The sequence below is a fragment of the Cervus elaphus genome, chromosome 12 (genome assembly GCF_910594005.1).
Source record: "Cervus elaphus chromosome 12, mCerEla1.1, whole genome shotgun sequence".
Classification (NCBI taxonomy): domain Eukaryota; kingdom Metazoa; phylum Chordata; class Mammalia; order Artiodactyla; family Cervidae; genus Cervus; species Cervus elaphus.
In genome coordinates, this window is record NC_057826.1 from 91,811,619 (window position 1) to 91,825,248 (window position 13,630).

Genomic DNA, 13,630 nt, shown 5'->3' on the forward strand with positions numbered 1-13,630 from the left:
ATTTGCAATGTACACCTATACATGTATAACTGAATCACTTTGCTATACACTTGAAACTAATACAACACTGCAAATACTTCATTTAAAAAAAAAAAAATCTCAGGAGGGCTAAAGTGAGTTTAGGGATGAACACAACGCAACTGATGCTTTCAGGGCCCCGCTCACATTCCTCGAAGCTCACTGGTTCATCGTCCTTCTCTGCCTGACTTTCAGCTGTCCACATCTGCACTGAGAATTTTTTTTCTGAAACCATTTACTTTTCTGAATGTGGTCCTGCTCAGAAGTCGAAAAGTGATGGGGAGTTAACACCCCAACCCCTAACCCCAGTAGCAATACCTGGGCTTCCCTGGTGGCTCAGTGGTAAAGAATCTGCCTGCAATGCAGGAGACCTGGGTTCGATCCCTGGGTTGGGAAGATCCCCTGGAGAAGGAAATGGCAACCCACTCCAGTATTCCTGCCTGGAGAATCTCTATGGACAGAGGAGCCTGGCAGGCTACAGTCCATGGGGATGCCAAGAGTGGGACTTATTGAGCGACCAATACTTTCACTTCACTTCTCCCCCCGACTCCAGAGGCAGCACTCAGCCTGTAACTCTCGGGCGCTGGTGTGGGAACACATCAGCTCCTTTCCCCTCCAGAGGGCTCACGTTCAGTCTCTCTGTGTTTCCCTGCTGGTTCCAGCCACAGGACCCTCTGTGGGACCAGGTTCACAGCATGCCCTTTGGGGGCTGCTGTTGTATCCTTATCACTTGCCCACCTCTGAGAGGTGCTCCCTGGACTCTCCAGATAAACCCTTTGTACTTGCACTTTGCCTCAGGATCTGCCTTTGGAAAAATTGACACTACCGCAGAAAGGTAAGCTTCAGTTATGTGAACTTGCATGTATTTGAAACTAGACTTTTTCTCCAATATTGCTCAAGAGTGAGGTCTACATCAAAAATCCATGCACCTTTTCTCTTCCCTAGGTGTTCTTGTTCATTCACATGCACATGTTTCTTCCCCTTCCATTTTTCCATCCCTCTTCTTTTTTTCTTTTCTTTTCTTTTAAACAGCAGTTTGGCTCATAGACTACTTAGGAACAACCAGGCATTTTCCCTTGAATCCTCCCAGCCCTCCAAATCAAACAATATTTTTTAAAAAGCAGCTATCTCCAGCTAGCATTCAGGTGTCTCCTAAGGCTTAGGAAAATGCCCTAAAACCCTCAAGCTCTCTTAGCAAGAAGGGCTGCACAAACCTTCCCCTTGTGGCGTGTTCTCTTGGCTGTGTGGATCTGGGTTTTCAAGAGTCGGCTGGATGGAGAATGGCGCCCGGAGGCCTCCGTCGCTGAACTGGTGGCCGCCCGTCCCCACCCACCGAGGGAAGCTGCCGGGAGTGAGCGCCCTTTGGCCCTGAGTCTGGTTGGTTCAGGGCTGCGGAAGCCCAGGTGGATCTACTTGTCCTGTCTCGGGGATGCGTGGTCCGGTGAATGCCGTGGTCCCCATCCCGGAGAGAGGCCCGGGCCTCCGCTGTGCTGGGAACCTCTTCTCCCTGTCGGGGGCGGCCGCAGTTGCCAGCCGGGCACACAGCCTTCAGCGCCTTCCCCAAGAACAAACATCAGGAGCAGGCGCTCAGCAGACAGCCTCCAGCTGCGGGCTCTGATTCCTGAGTCAGCAGGCAGGGGCCCGGGGCTCTGTGCTTCACAGATCCCCCGGCTGATGCTCATGGGCAGGCAGACTAGGGAAACCACGGAGAGGAGGGCGGCAGGGGCAGGTTCCGGGCAGACAGAGCCCCGCTGGCCCGTACATTCCCTCAGCGGACAGCCCCTCACATCCAGAATGCAGGGAGCAGGAGTCACTGCTAGCGCGTGGCCTTGCCAGGGCCTGGGCGACTTTGAGAACTCAACGAGGCGCTGGAACAAACAAGACTTGTCTAAAGCGACCCTCATAGCCTGGGTGATCTTTTCAGTAGCACTTAGGTCTGCTTCCTGGTTTGCGCTTCCCAGGCGGCTCACACATTCTTTACCCAGGCGGTAAAGAATCTGCCTGCAATGTGGGAGAACTGGGTTCGATCCCTGGGTTGGGAAGATCCCTTGGAGGAGGAAATGGCAACCCACTCCAGTATACTTGCCTGGAGAATCCCCATGGAGGGAGGAGCCTGGCGGGCTACAGTTTATGGGGTTGCAAAGAGTCAGACACGACTAAGCACAGTACAGCTTAGGTTTGCTGCAGAACCTAAAAACTGGAGTCATCAGTCATTCCTCCTGCTTGAGTTAGGGAACAGGAATGAGGAAGCAGAGAAAAACGGTCTATTAGACACTGTAAAGGGTAGAGTTAAAGAAATATTCTTCATTAGGAATTACTTGCATTTTTTTTTTTTTTAAATCAAAGGGAATTTATATTGAAACTTCTGTCATGTTCCAAGGGTGTGAGATCTTCCTCTTTCTCCAAAAGTGGCACAGTGTGAAATGTCTGTAGTTGGCTGGAATAAAGCAAGAGCCACAGGTCTGTTTGGTTGGGGGCCGGACCTCCTGAATCTCAGCCTCCCCAACCCTGCTCCCGATTCACCGTCTCCAGCCCTTCTCCCCTCCCACCAACTTCCTAGTCTCAGATCCCAGACCTCAGCACTCGGCTCAGAGACACTGAAAGGCTCACCGCTGCCCTTGAGAAGACAGGCGACTGTGAGTGTGAGCCTCAGCATCCCTCCTGGCCCTACGCTACATCCAGCCTTACCTCCTCACCGCTCATTGTGGGCCCTCTGTTCTTGCACTGTCAGGCTACTGGAGTTCTCGGAACGTGGTAGGTACAGTCCCACCGCTGAGCATTTGTTCTCCTTAGGTTTTCGCATCTCGTGTGTCTCCTGCATTGGCAGGCAGATTCTTTCCCACTGCGCCACCTGGGAAGCCAATACTTGGATACTAAGCCAGTATTATTATTATGATGAGCTTTTGGACATTCAGATTGCAATCATGGCTTCTATTTTTTTTTTTTTTTGAGTGTCCTAATTTTTTATTGTGGTAAAAACACAAACATGAGGGCTAGTCTCTTAACCTAAATTTTTTTTTTTTTTTAACCTAAATTTTAAGTGCACAATACAGTACTGTTCATTGTGGCCACAGGCTGGTGCAGCAAATGTCTAGAACATGTTCTTCTTGTGTAACTGAAGTGATCCTTTCTTAAGTCTGGGGGAGACAACAAAGCTAGTGGCCCAGTCCGGAGAGGCGGTCCAGGCTGTATCAGGCATGTGCTCCTCTGCCTCTTCCCCTTTGTGGATGAAAGGTAGAAGAGCGGAGGGCGCACAGGAGGGCGAGGCATTTGTGTCATCAGAACGACGCACGGCGTCTGTGCTTCACTTCTCCCCGTCGCCACACCTTTGCATGTGACGCTGAAATTCCTTTCACTAAAGAGGCGCTGTCCGTCTCTCCAGCCCCTCAAGTCTAGGATGGCTCTGTGTCTTGCTTCGGTGTGACCTACGATGTGACCACGGTGTGGATGTTCCAGTTTCAGTCCTAGACGTCGGGAGGTCCAGCGTGTTTCCTCCCCTGCTCCTCTATCGTTGTCATGAGAATGTGCAGGAGCAGCATGCTCGAAGGTGAGAGGCCGCGGACCACAGGAAGTCAACCCAGTCATCCCCGTGAAGGCCTCCCTGCACCAGCTAGGAGATGCCCAGAGGTGCTGACGGAACCACCTGAGGACCCCAGAGCATGAGCAATACATGCTTATTATCACGTGTCTCTGGGGTCTCATGTGGTTTGTTACACACCAGTGCCTGACTGATATCTCTACATCAAAAGGAGTTTTAAAACCCACAAATATAGGGACTTCCCTGGTGGTCCAGTGACTGGGATTCTGGGTTCCCAATGCAGGGGGACCCAGGTTCAACCCCTAGTCAGAGAACTAGATCCCACAGTCTGTGACTAAGACCCGGTATAGCCAAATAAATAAATATTAAAACCCATGGATACAACTTAAAAATAAAGTGATCTGTATACTCTCCCTTTGCCCCCCTAAAACAGAGAATGGGTTTCTAGATTGTTTGTAAATATATCCAATACTTAAGAAGCTGTTAACTATGGTTACTTCTGAGGAAATGACAAGGGTTAGAGGGGTATTTTCACTGGACCCCCTCTTGTTCTTTGGGAATTTGAACCACGTGAATGTCCCCTGCTTTTAAACAGGCATTAAAAATTCTACATGAATACAAAGCACTGAGCTATATCTCTAAAGGAGGAGGTACCCATTTCCGTACATAGAAAGCAAAGTTAGTGACAGAGACAGTTATTGGTAAAGCTAAATCTTCCAATGAATACAGTCAGATATCTGGAGCCAATATCCAGGGGAAACTATCTAGAGAATCTTGAAAGTCCAGGAACTTTGCAGATAGACATGCTGATCTACAGCATAATTCTGAAGAACTTTAGCATTTTTACAGCAAAACGGTGGTTTCCTACTTGCTGACCACAAAACATACTAGATCAGAGACACAGTTCTGTGGCTCTCAGGGTCAGTGGTGCATAAGGATCACCCCTGCCTCTTCTTTCAGATGTAAATGATCCAGGTCCCATCACAGAGACTGATTATAGGTGTGAGATGTGGCCCCAGAATGTCTTATAATAATCAGCTCAAATAATGTTCATGGACCTCATTTTGAGAAACAATGTATTCACTACTGTGTGTTCTCATTTGCCTTCATTGTACAGAAATCATGAGCCTTTGGTGCCTGATTCATTCTCCCTAAGTAGGAGATCATTTAATTTGACATCTAGTTTTAAAAAAAAAAAGGAATAAGTGAAATTAAGGACTCAACAGTTTGGGTCAAGGAAGGCAGAGGTGAGTTAAAGAAACAACCCCCCCATGTTTTTTTTTTCCCCCACACTGAGTCAGAAAATTATTTTAATAGTTACAAAACAAGTTTGTTTGTTTGTTTTTAAACAGAAACAGTATAAAATAGCTGTTGATTTCTCCATAATTATCAGAATTATTTATATGTGAGGTCTTGGCTAAGTAGGGCTGAAATCAACAAAAGGTCTTGGACTGTTGGCTCAGAAATCCTCCTGGGAAGCCCACCATGTTTTGTCTGTCATGCTCAACTCTTATGAGATGAACTGGTCCATCTTTTAAAAGGTATCTTTTTATTCATTCTTTGCAGACTTGAAGTGAACTTGGCAGCATTTATTAAACACCTTCCAGCTCCTGTCATTGACCACTTCTTCAACATTCAGTTCTGACTGCATCCGTTTCAACTTTGTCTGTTCTTTTCTAACTTCCTTTAATAATGTTAAATCATCCAAATTTTTTTCTCTCTCTTCTCAGAGCTGTTTTACTACTGATGAGGTCTGAGCTATCCAGTTTTTTATGACTCTGTCCCAGCTGACATAGGCCACCATCAATGACTCAAAGTTGCTTACAGATTTGGCTGGCATTAATTTTCCCTGGGAAGGAACCTGTTGGAACCGTACTGTTTAATTCATGCACTATTCTGTCATCAATCGTCCTCACCTTGAGTAATTCCTGGAACTGGACGAACTCCTCTCAGTTCACACTGCCACTGGGCACCTCCATATTGGACCTAAAGCCCCAGTCTTTTAAAATAGGAGCTTGTGGAAGAATTAATCAGATTTTTCAAATACTAGATAATATATGGGTTACATACATAAATTCATTTTTAAGAATAAGAGGACTGACATAATTATTGCAACAAAGTCAGTCAGAATAAAGGTTTCTGTTTTGTCATAAATAAATAATGTTCGCTCCTTGATAAGGAAAGAGAAATTCCAGAGGAAAATAAATGACCAGCCCTTTTGATACAAGTATAAAGTCTATCAGAGGAAAAAGTACAGCTCTGGTTATGTGTGTTAACAAAATGCTGTACTGAATGTTCTGGTAGCTGTTGAGGACAAATAAAGACACTCTTGGCTTCAGAGTCTGGCTAAAGACATTTTTATGTTTTCAAGTTTTGTAGAATTCTAGGGTTCCACAAGATAATTATGAAGGAAGTGTGAACCCATCAAATGTAGGTATAGACTCACAGAATTTTCTAACATTTTTATCTCCTGCTTGATGACATATCAAGCAAGAAATACTAATTGGTGGCTAGGAAATGCTCTAGAGTGTCTGCTTCAAAATTACTGTAGATTAAAATAAAGAAAAAAACTAGTAGAGGAAGTTCTGAATACCTTTGTACCTTGGGGAGAAAATAAAGAATGTAGTATCAGGGTTTGTTTTTCTGTTTGTTTATTTGGTTTTTGTGTTGTTTTAATGTGCACTGCACTTTTGTTAGAGAAGTAGTACATACTTGGGCTTCCCAGATGGTGCTAGTGGTAAAGAACCGCCTGCCAATGCAGGAGACAAGAGACATGGGTTCGATTCCTGGGCTGCGAAGATCCCCTGGAGGAGGGCATGGCAACCCACTCCAGTATTCTTGCCTGGAGAATTCCCATAGACACAGGATCCTGGCAGGCTATAGTCCATGGGGTTGCAGAGTCAGACATGACTGAGCAACTAATGCTTTGGGCTTCCCAGGTGGTTCTAGCAGTAAAGAACCTGCCTTAAAAAAGCAGGAGACATAAGAGATGTGGGTTTGACCCCTGGGTAGGGAAGATCCCCCGGAGAAGGAAATGGCAACCCACTCCAGTAATCTTGCCTGGAGAATCCCATGGACAGAGGCGCCTGGCAGGCTATAGTCCATGGGGATGCAAAGAATTGGACATGACTGAAGTGACTTAGCAAGCAGCAGTTACATACATACTCAAGAAAGGGTAAATTCATGAAAGGAGAAAAGTAACCCAACTCTCCAAACACAAATTTAAATGTGTTGGTATATTCCCCATCAGTCTTGGCTAATAGATCCCACATGAATTTGTTTTTTCTTCCCATATTTCTGGTTTCACATTGCATGTACATACTGCATCTTGCTTTTTTAAAAATTAAGTATTATAAACACTTAGTACCATTACATACACTTAATATATATCATTTTGAATGGGTATAATAGTTTTGGAAAAGCAGTCCTCCAGAGTTTGACATCTAGCAGGTTTCCAGTCTTTTAACTAATATGCAAATAAAGATGTTCTTAAAAACTAGAAGTCTATTTTTTTGTTACTTATAATTATTTCTTGAGGCTAGCTTCCCAAAAGTCATACAACTGGGTCCAAGCTTGTGTACATTTTAAGGATGATGACAATTTGTCTAATTGCTCTCTTAAAGCATGTCCATCAGAATTCTCTTACTCTAGCTGGTATTTATATTTTCCTTCTTTCCATCCTTCCTTTGGTGGCTGTTTACAGCTATCACAGGAAAAAAATCACTGCTAATTAGGTAGGTGCCAGTGTTGCGTCCTTTGTGGCTCAGATGATAAAGAATTCACCTGCAATGCAGGAGACCTGGGTTCAATCCCTGGGTCAGGAAGATCCCCTGGAGGAGGGCATGGCAACCCACTCCAGTATTCTTGCCTGGAGAATTCCGTGGACAGAGGAGCCTGCTGGGCTCTAGTTCACGGGGTCGTAGAGTTGGACATAACTGAGCAACTAATACTTACACATTTTCAGAGTTGTCTTGTTTTAGACTGTAGCTATTTGATTATTACTGAGATGCAATATTCTTCCCAGAAAAGTTACAGTTCCTCTTTCACTATCTAGTATTTTTAAATTTTGTTTTCCTATCCACTTGTAACAGGGCTTCTATAATGGAGAATTTGAGCTTCCCAGGCGGTGCTGGTGGTAAAGAACCTGCCTGCCAATGCAGCAGACGTGGGTTCAACTCCTGGGTCAGGAAGATCCCCTGGGGTAGGAAATGGCAACCCATTCCAGTTATTATTCTTGCCTGGAAAATCCCATGGACAGAGGAGCCTGGAGGGCTAAGTCCATGGGGTCTCATGGAGTCAGACACGACTGAGCACACATACACACACAATGGAGAATTTACGCCAGGTCAACTTACTAGATCTCTGTTTTCTCCCAGGCACAGACAGAATCATGACTCCCGTCAGGATAATCCTGGGGCTGACTCATTTGCCTGAGGATTTCCAAAGCTGCTCATTCCAGCACCATCAAGATGGAAGCCCCTGAGGCTGACTAGCACCCCCAGTGTGTCCGCGAGGTCACCATTTCCAGTCAGACCCAGAGACAAGAAGCATATATACACATCTGCTTTCTGGTAGCCAGGCGCTGCTGCTATCTGCCGGGCACTATCTTTACAAAGGGGAGTCGGGAGTTGCCGCTGTAAAACGCCAGCCTCTTGTGGGATGGTTTTATGTATGAGATTAGAACCTTTTAAACTATCTTTCTCATTAGGTTGGAAAAAAAAACCCACAAGGGGAGAAAATAATACAGTAAGATAGATATCACCTAAAACAAATTTTGATTAAGCACTTATGCGACTGCTGCATTAAAAACTGCCCCAGAAAGTGATTGCAAGGATATGAGAATTGAATTTTCTGAGTGTCTGGACCTCTGAGCTGGCCCAGTTTTGCCTCAGGGTCATATCTCAGGGCCCTGCTACTCTAAGTATGGTCCAACATGGCCCGGGAACTTGTTAGACTCACAGCCCTGTCCCCTCCCAGACCTACTGCATCAGCCTGGAGTCTACTGATAACCCAAATACATGTTAAATTTGAGAGGCATTCTTAAAGCAGTGGTGTCAATTCTGGTATAGCACATTTAGAATCCCACAAGGGGCTTGACTACAATATGAATGTCCAGGCCCCGCCCCCAGAGAGCAGTGACTGGCCTTTAGAATTGTGTAGAAGCTCTCTAGCGATTTCGATTTCGTGTGCAGCCAGATGAGAACTGACCTAGGGTTTCTAAAAATTCCTTCTAACAAGGCAACACTGATAAAACAAAACAAAACAAAAACTCTCTCTGAAACGTGAGATCTTCAAATTCCATGCTTCTTAACTGTTACATTTTATGATTAAAACCCCAAATCAGCTCCGGGAGGAGAGGGAAACACTGAAAAAGACATTTTTTATTGACTTTGTTCTGGCCAATTTCAAGAGCAACTAGGTATCTCGGATAAGAAATGAAATATCAAAAACATACAAAACTGGAGAAGGAAATGGCAACCCACTCCAATATTCTTGCCTGGAAAATTCCATGGACGGAGGAGGCTGGTGGGCAACAGTTCACAGGGTCACAGGACTGAGCATGCACACATGAGGGGGTAGAAGGAGATGGGTTGGTAGCAACAAACAGAACTAAAAAAAAAAGTACACACCCACAGAACAACTGAAGTCCTGCTGTTAAATGCTTCTGAGTAATAACAGTCCTGCCTCGGTCATGCTCTTACTCCCTGGCATGGGTGATGCAGCAGAACACTGAAATGACCCAGTCTTGCGGTAATTAACGTGGGTAAGGCTTCCCTGGTGGCTCACGAATAAAGAATCCGCCGGCCAGCGTAGCAGACGTGGGTTTCATCCCTGGTCTGGGAGGATCCCACGTGCTGCGGAGCAACTAAACCCATGCACCACAGCTACTGAGCCCGCCCTCTAGAGCCCGGGATGGGGAACTACTGAGCCCGCGCTCTAGAGCCTGGGATGGGGAACTACTGAGCCCGCGCTCTAGGGCCGGGGGTCCGGAACCACCGAGCCCACGCTCTAGGGCTGGGATGGGAAACTACTGAGCCCGCGCTCTAGAGCCTGGGATGGGAAACTACTGAGCCCGCGCTCTAGGGCCCGGGGTCCAGAACAACTGAGCCCACGTGCTGCAACCGCCGAAGCCCAGGTGCCCTAGGGCCTACGCTTTGTACAAGCCACAGTCACGGGAAGCCCTCATATGGCAACTAGAAAGTAGCCCCCGCTCGCCACCACTAGAGAAAAGCCTGTGCAGCAATGAAGACCTGGCACAGCCAAATAAATAACTAAAACATTAAAAAAAAAAAAAAAAGAGTAAAACAGCCCGACCGGCCCTGCCACTACCCCATGTCTTCAGGCTACCATATAAGCAGTTTCAAAGCTAACTCTCCAGTGTTCATGAGTCATTTCCTGAAGTGATGGCCAGCCAGTGGGGTAGAAACCTCCTGTGCTATCTGAATTCAAGATGCTGCTGAACATGGCATCTGCTTTTTAATTCTGGCGTCTTCTGTCCGGAAGACCAGTGGGCAGTGCCCAAGGGTGCGTGTGCTGTTCTCTTAATAGAGGTGCCCCAGTGGGTGGGGCGGGGAGGCTGATGGAAACGAGGCCTCACCCAAAGCTTTTCCTTCTCGAGGCCACACGGGCACTGCTGCCTGAAATCCGTTCCTACTGCTTCAAGACACGGATCTCCCAGCCGAGAGGCTGCCAGAAACCCAGTGGGGTGGCCTGGAGCTGCACACCAACTGTTCACCTGCGTGCTTTGTAATAGGACCAGTTTCCATGTTTTCTTGAAGCTAACAAAGTTGGAACTCTTGCATAAGAGCAGTGTTTTCAAATTTTCTTGAGACTTCAATATGCCTAAATATGCCTTTAATATGCCTAAAAACCCTAAAGAGGTTTTTGTTTGTTTGTTTGTTTTGTTTTTTTCATGTAGGTTATATCCAGTGGTGTGCTGGAGTCAGCTGGTACCAGTTCACGAGAATTCAACATTCAGGAATTTTTCAAGCCAACTGTTAAAACATTAGAAGCTTAAAATCCGCCACAAAGGGAATATTTATACCAAGGAAAATGGCAAATGCTATTAATACCTATCAGAATCTTTTTCCTTTTTTGGGAGATTGGGTTTAGCAGCAAACCACAGATTCTATTTACACTTTAGACATTAAAATGGAGAATTTTTGAAAATGCTTCTGTTAAAAATAACAACAAACCCATTGCTCAGCCATAAAAGGGAATGAAATCATTCCATTTGCAGCAACATGGATGGACCTAGAGGTTATCATACTAAGTCAGCTAAAGACAAATACATCACTTAAAAGTGAAATCTAAAAAGAATTATACAAATGAACTTATTTATGAACAGAAACAGGCTTACATAGAAAACAAATTTATGGTTACCAAAGTGGGAAGAAGTTGTGGGGCGGTAAATTAGGAGCTTGGGATTAACACATATAAACTATCACATATAAAATAAACAACAAGGTCTTAATGTAAAGGCAGTCCCAAAGAATGCTCAAACTACCACACAATTGCACTCATCTCACACGCTAGTAAAGTAATGCTCAAAATTCTCCAAGCCACTCTTCAGCAATATGTGAACCGTGAACTTCTAGATGTTCAACCTGGTTTTAGAAAAGGCAGAGGAACCAGAGATCAAATTGCCAACATCTGCTGGATCATTGAAAAAGCAAGAGTTCCAGAAAAACATCTATTTCTGCTTTACTGACTACGCCAAAGCCTTTGACTGTGTGGATCATAATAAACTGTGGAAAATTCTGAAAGAGATGGGAATACCAGACCATCTGACCCACCTCTTGAGAAACCTATATGCAGGTCAGGAAGCAACAGTTAGAACTGGACATGGAACAACAGACTGGATCCAAATAGGAAAAGGAGTATGTCAAGGCTGTATATTGTCACCCTGCTTATTTAACTTATATGCAGAGTACATCATGAGAAATGCTGGGCTGGAGGAAGCACAAGCTGGAATCAGGATTGCCAGGAGAAATATCAATAACCTCAGATATGCAGATGACACCACCCTTATGGCAGAAAGTGAAGAGGAACTAAAAAGCCTCTTGATGAAAGTGAAAGAGGAGAGTGAAAAAGTTGGCTTAAAGCTCAACATTCAGAAAACTAAGATCATGGCATCTGGTCCCATCACTTCATGGCAAATAGATGGGGAAACAGTGGAAGCAGTGTCAGACTTTATTTTTTTGGGCTCCAAAATCACTGCAGATGGTGATTGCAGCCATGAAATTAAAAGACGCTTACTCCTTGGAAGGAAAGTGATAACCAACCTAGATAGCATATTAAAAAGCAGAGACATTACTTTGCCAACAAAGGTTCGTCTAGTCAAGGCTATGGTTTTTCTAGTAGTCATGTATGGATGTGAGAGTTGGACTGTGAAGAAAGCTGAGAGCTGAAAAATTGATGCTTTTGAACTATGGTGTTGGAGAAGACTCTTGAGAGTCCCTTGGACTGCAAGGAGATCCAACCAGTCCATCCTAAAGGAGATCAGTCCTGGGTGTTCATTGGAAGGACTGATGCCGAAGCTGAAACTCAAATACTTTGGCCACCTGATGCGAAGAGTTGACTCATTGGAAAAGACCCTTGATGCTGGGAGGGATTGGGGGCAGGAGGAGAAGGGGACAACAGAGGATGAGATGGTTGGATGGCATCACTGACTCAATGGACATGACTTTGAGTAATGTGATGTTTGTGATGGACAGGGAGGCCTGGCCTGCTGTGATTCATGGGGTCGCAAAGAGTTGAACACAACTGAAAGACTGAACTGAGCTGAATGTATAGCATAGGGAACTATATTCAACATTTTATAACAATCTACAATGGAAAGAATCTGAAAAATAATAATATGTATATCTGAATCATTTTGCTGTACACCAGAAACTAACATTATAAATCAACTATATGTCAATAAAAAATAATTTAAAACATAACGACAAATCCATTACATGTTAACATAAATACCATATTTTTTACAAAGAAAAAATTTCCCCTAAACAATGAGTTAATGAACAGTTACCTTGGTTTTTATTTCAGCAAATCTCTTTAACAGCTGGCTTGATAGAAGAGTCAGATTTTCATACCTTGCTTCTGCATTCAATCTGGCATGTAATCACATGTCACCTGGCCTCTGGAAAACGCAACTGTATACTTGTGAGAGAATCAGACCAAAACGTTATCTTAGTGTTTCAAGACAGTTCTGACTGGGTGCATATTCTGAAAGGGTCTCAGGGACTGAGAATCACAGAATTAGAGCATTTCTCTGTTCAGGTCACAGCTTCCTGAATTGCACCTCCTTCTAAATCACACTCAGCGCATCCTGTGGTTAATTATTCTCCATGCACATTTATTCTAGCAGTTTTGACACACAGCTATGCCAATTCTGTCAGGAAATTACTATTGATGACTGTTTTCCCAGTTAAGTTCATCTTAGGTGAGAAGCTACCAGTGGAAAGGCCCAGGCCTCAGGGAAAAAACTTCCTCAAAAATATTGCTTCAGTTTTTCCATTTTGCTCCAGTAGCTTAAGACTTCCTGAAGGACACACTGACATTTCTCTTCATTTCTTAAATTAAGAACTGTAACCTCAAATTTTCCTTGTGTATATTTAACAGTCAAGTATTCCACTTCCTTTAAAATCCTATTTTTGACTTGGTGGAAAAAACATATTTTGGGGGGTTAAGAAAATTCAAATGTTTTTGGTCTCAAGCATATTTTTTAAAATGACAATGGAAGAGCTTAAAGGTCATCCGCTGGTTTGAGGACGGATCCCATTTTCTGGTGACCGTGACCTGAGCTGACTTCATTCAATAGATCCATTCCTGAAATACTATGCAGATTCCAGGCCTCAGGAACTTAAGTTCATGTGTTAACTTACAAATGCTGTGTGCTGACATAACTCTTGTTAGTTGAAATAACTTTTCTGTTGACTATGCACTTAGAAATACATTATCGGAATTTGGGGTTGACTTTCAGCTCTCATAGGTACTTATAATTTTGCTTTTAATTCCTCCTCCGCCCTCTGCCCCAGGGAGTGTTGGATGGCAAAGGACTGTTACTCAAGA

General features: G+C 44.5%; 1 pseudogene; it reads right to left on the minus strand.

The window, feature by feature from the left end:
* Positions 1–5,105: 5,105 nt before the first annotated feature.
* Positions 5,106–5,535, minus strand: LOC122705579 (annotated as a pseudogene).
* Positions 5,536–13,630: the final 8,095 nt, after the last annotated feature.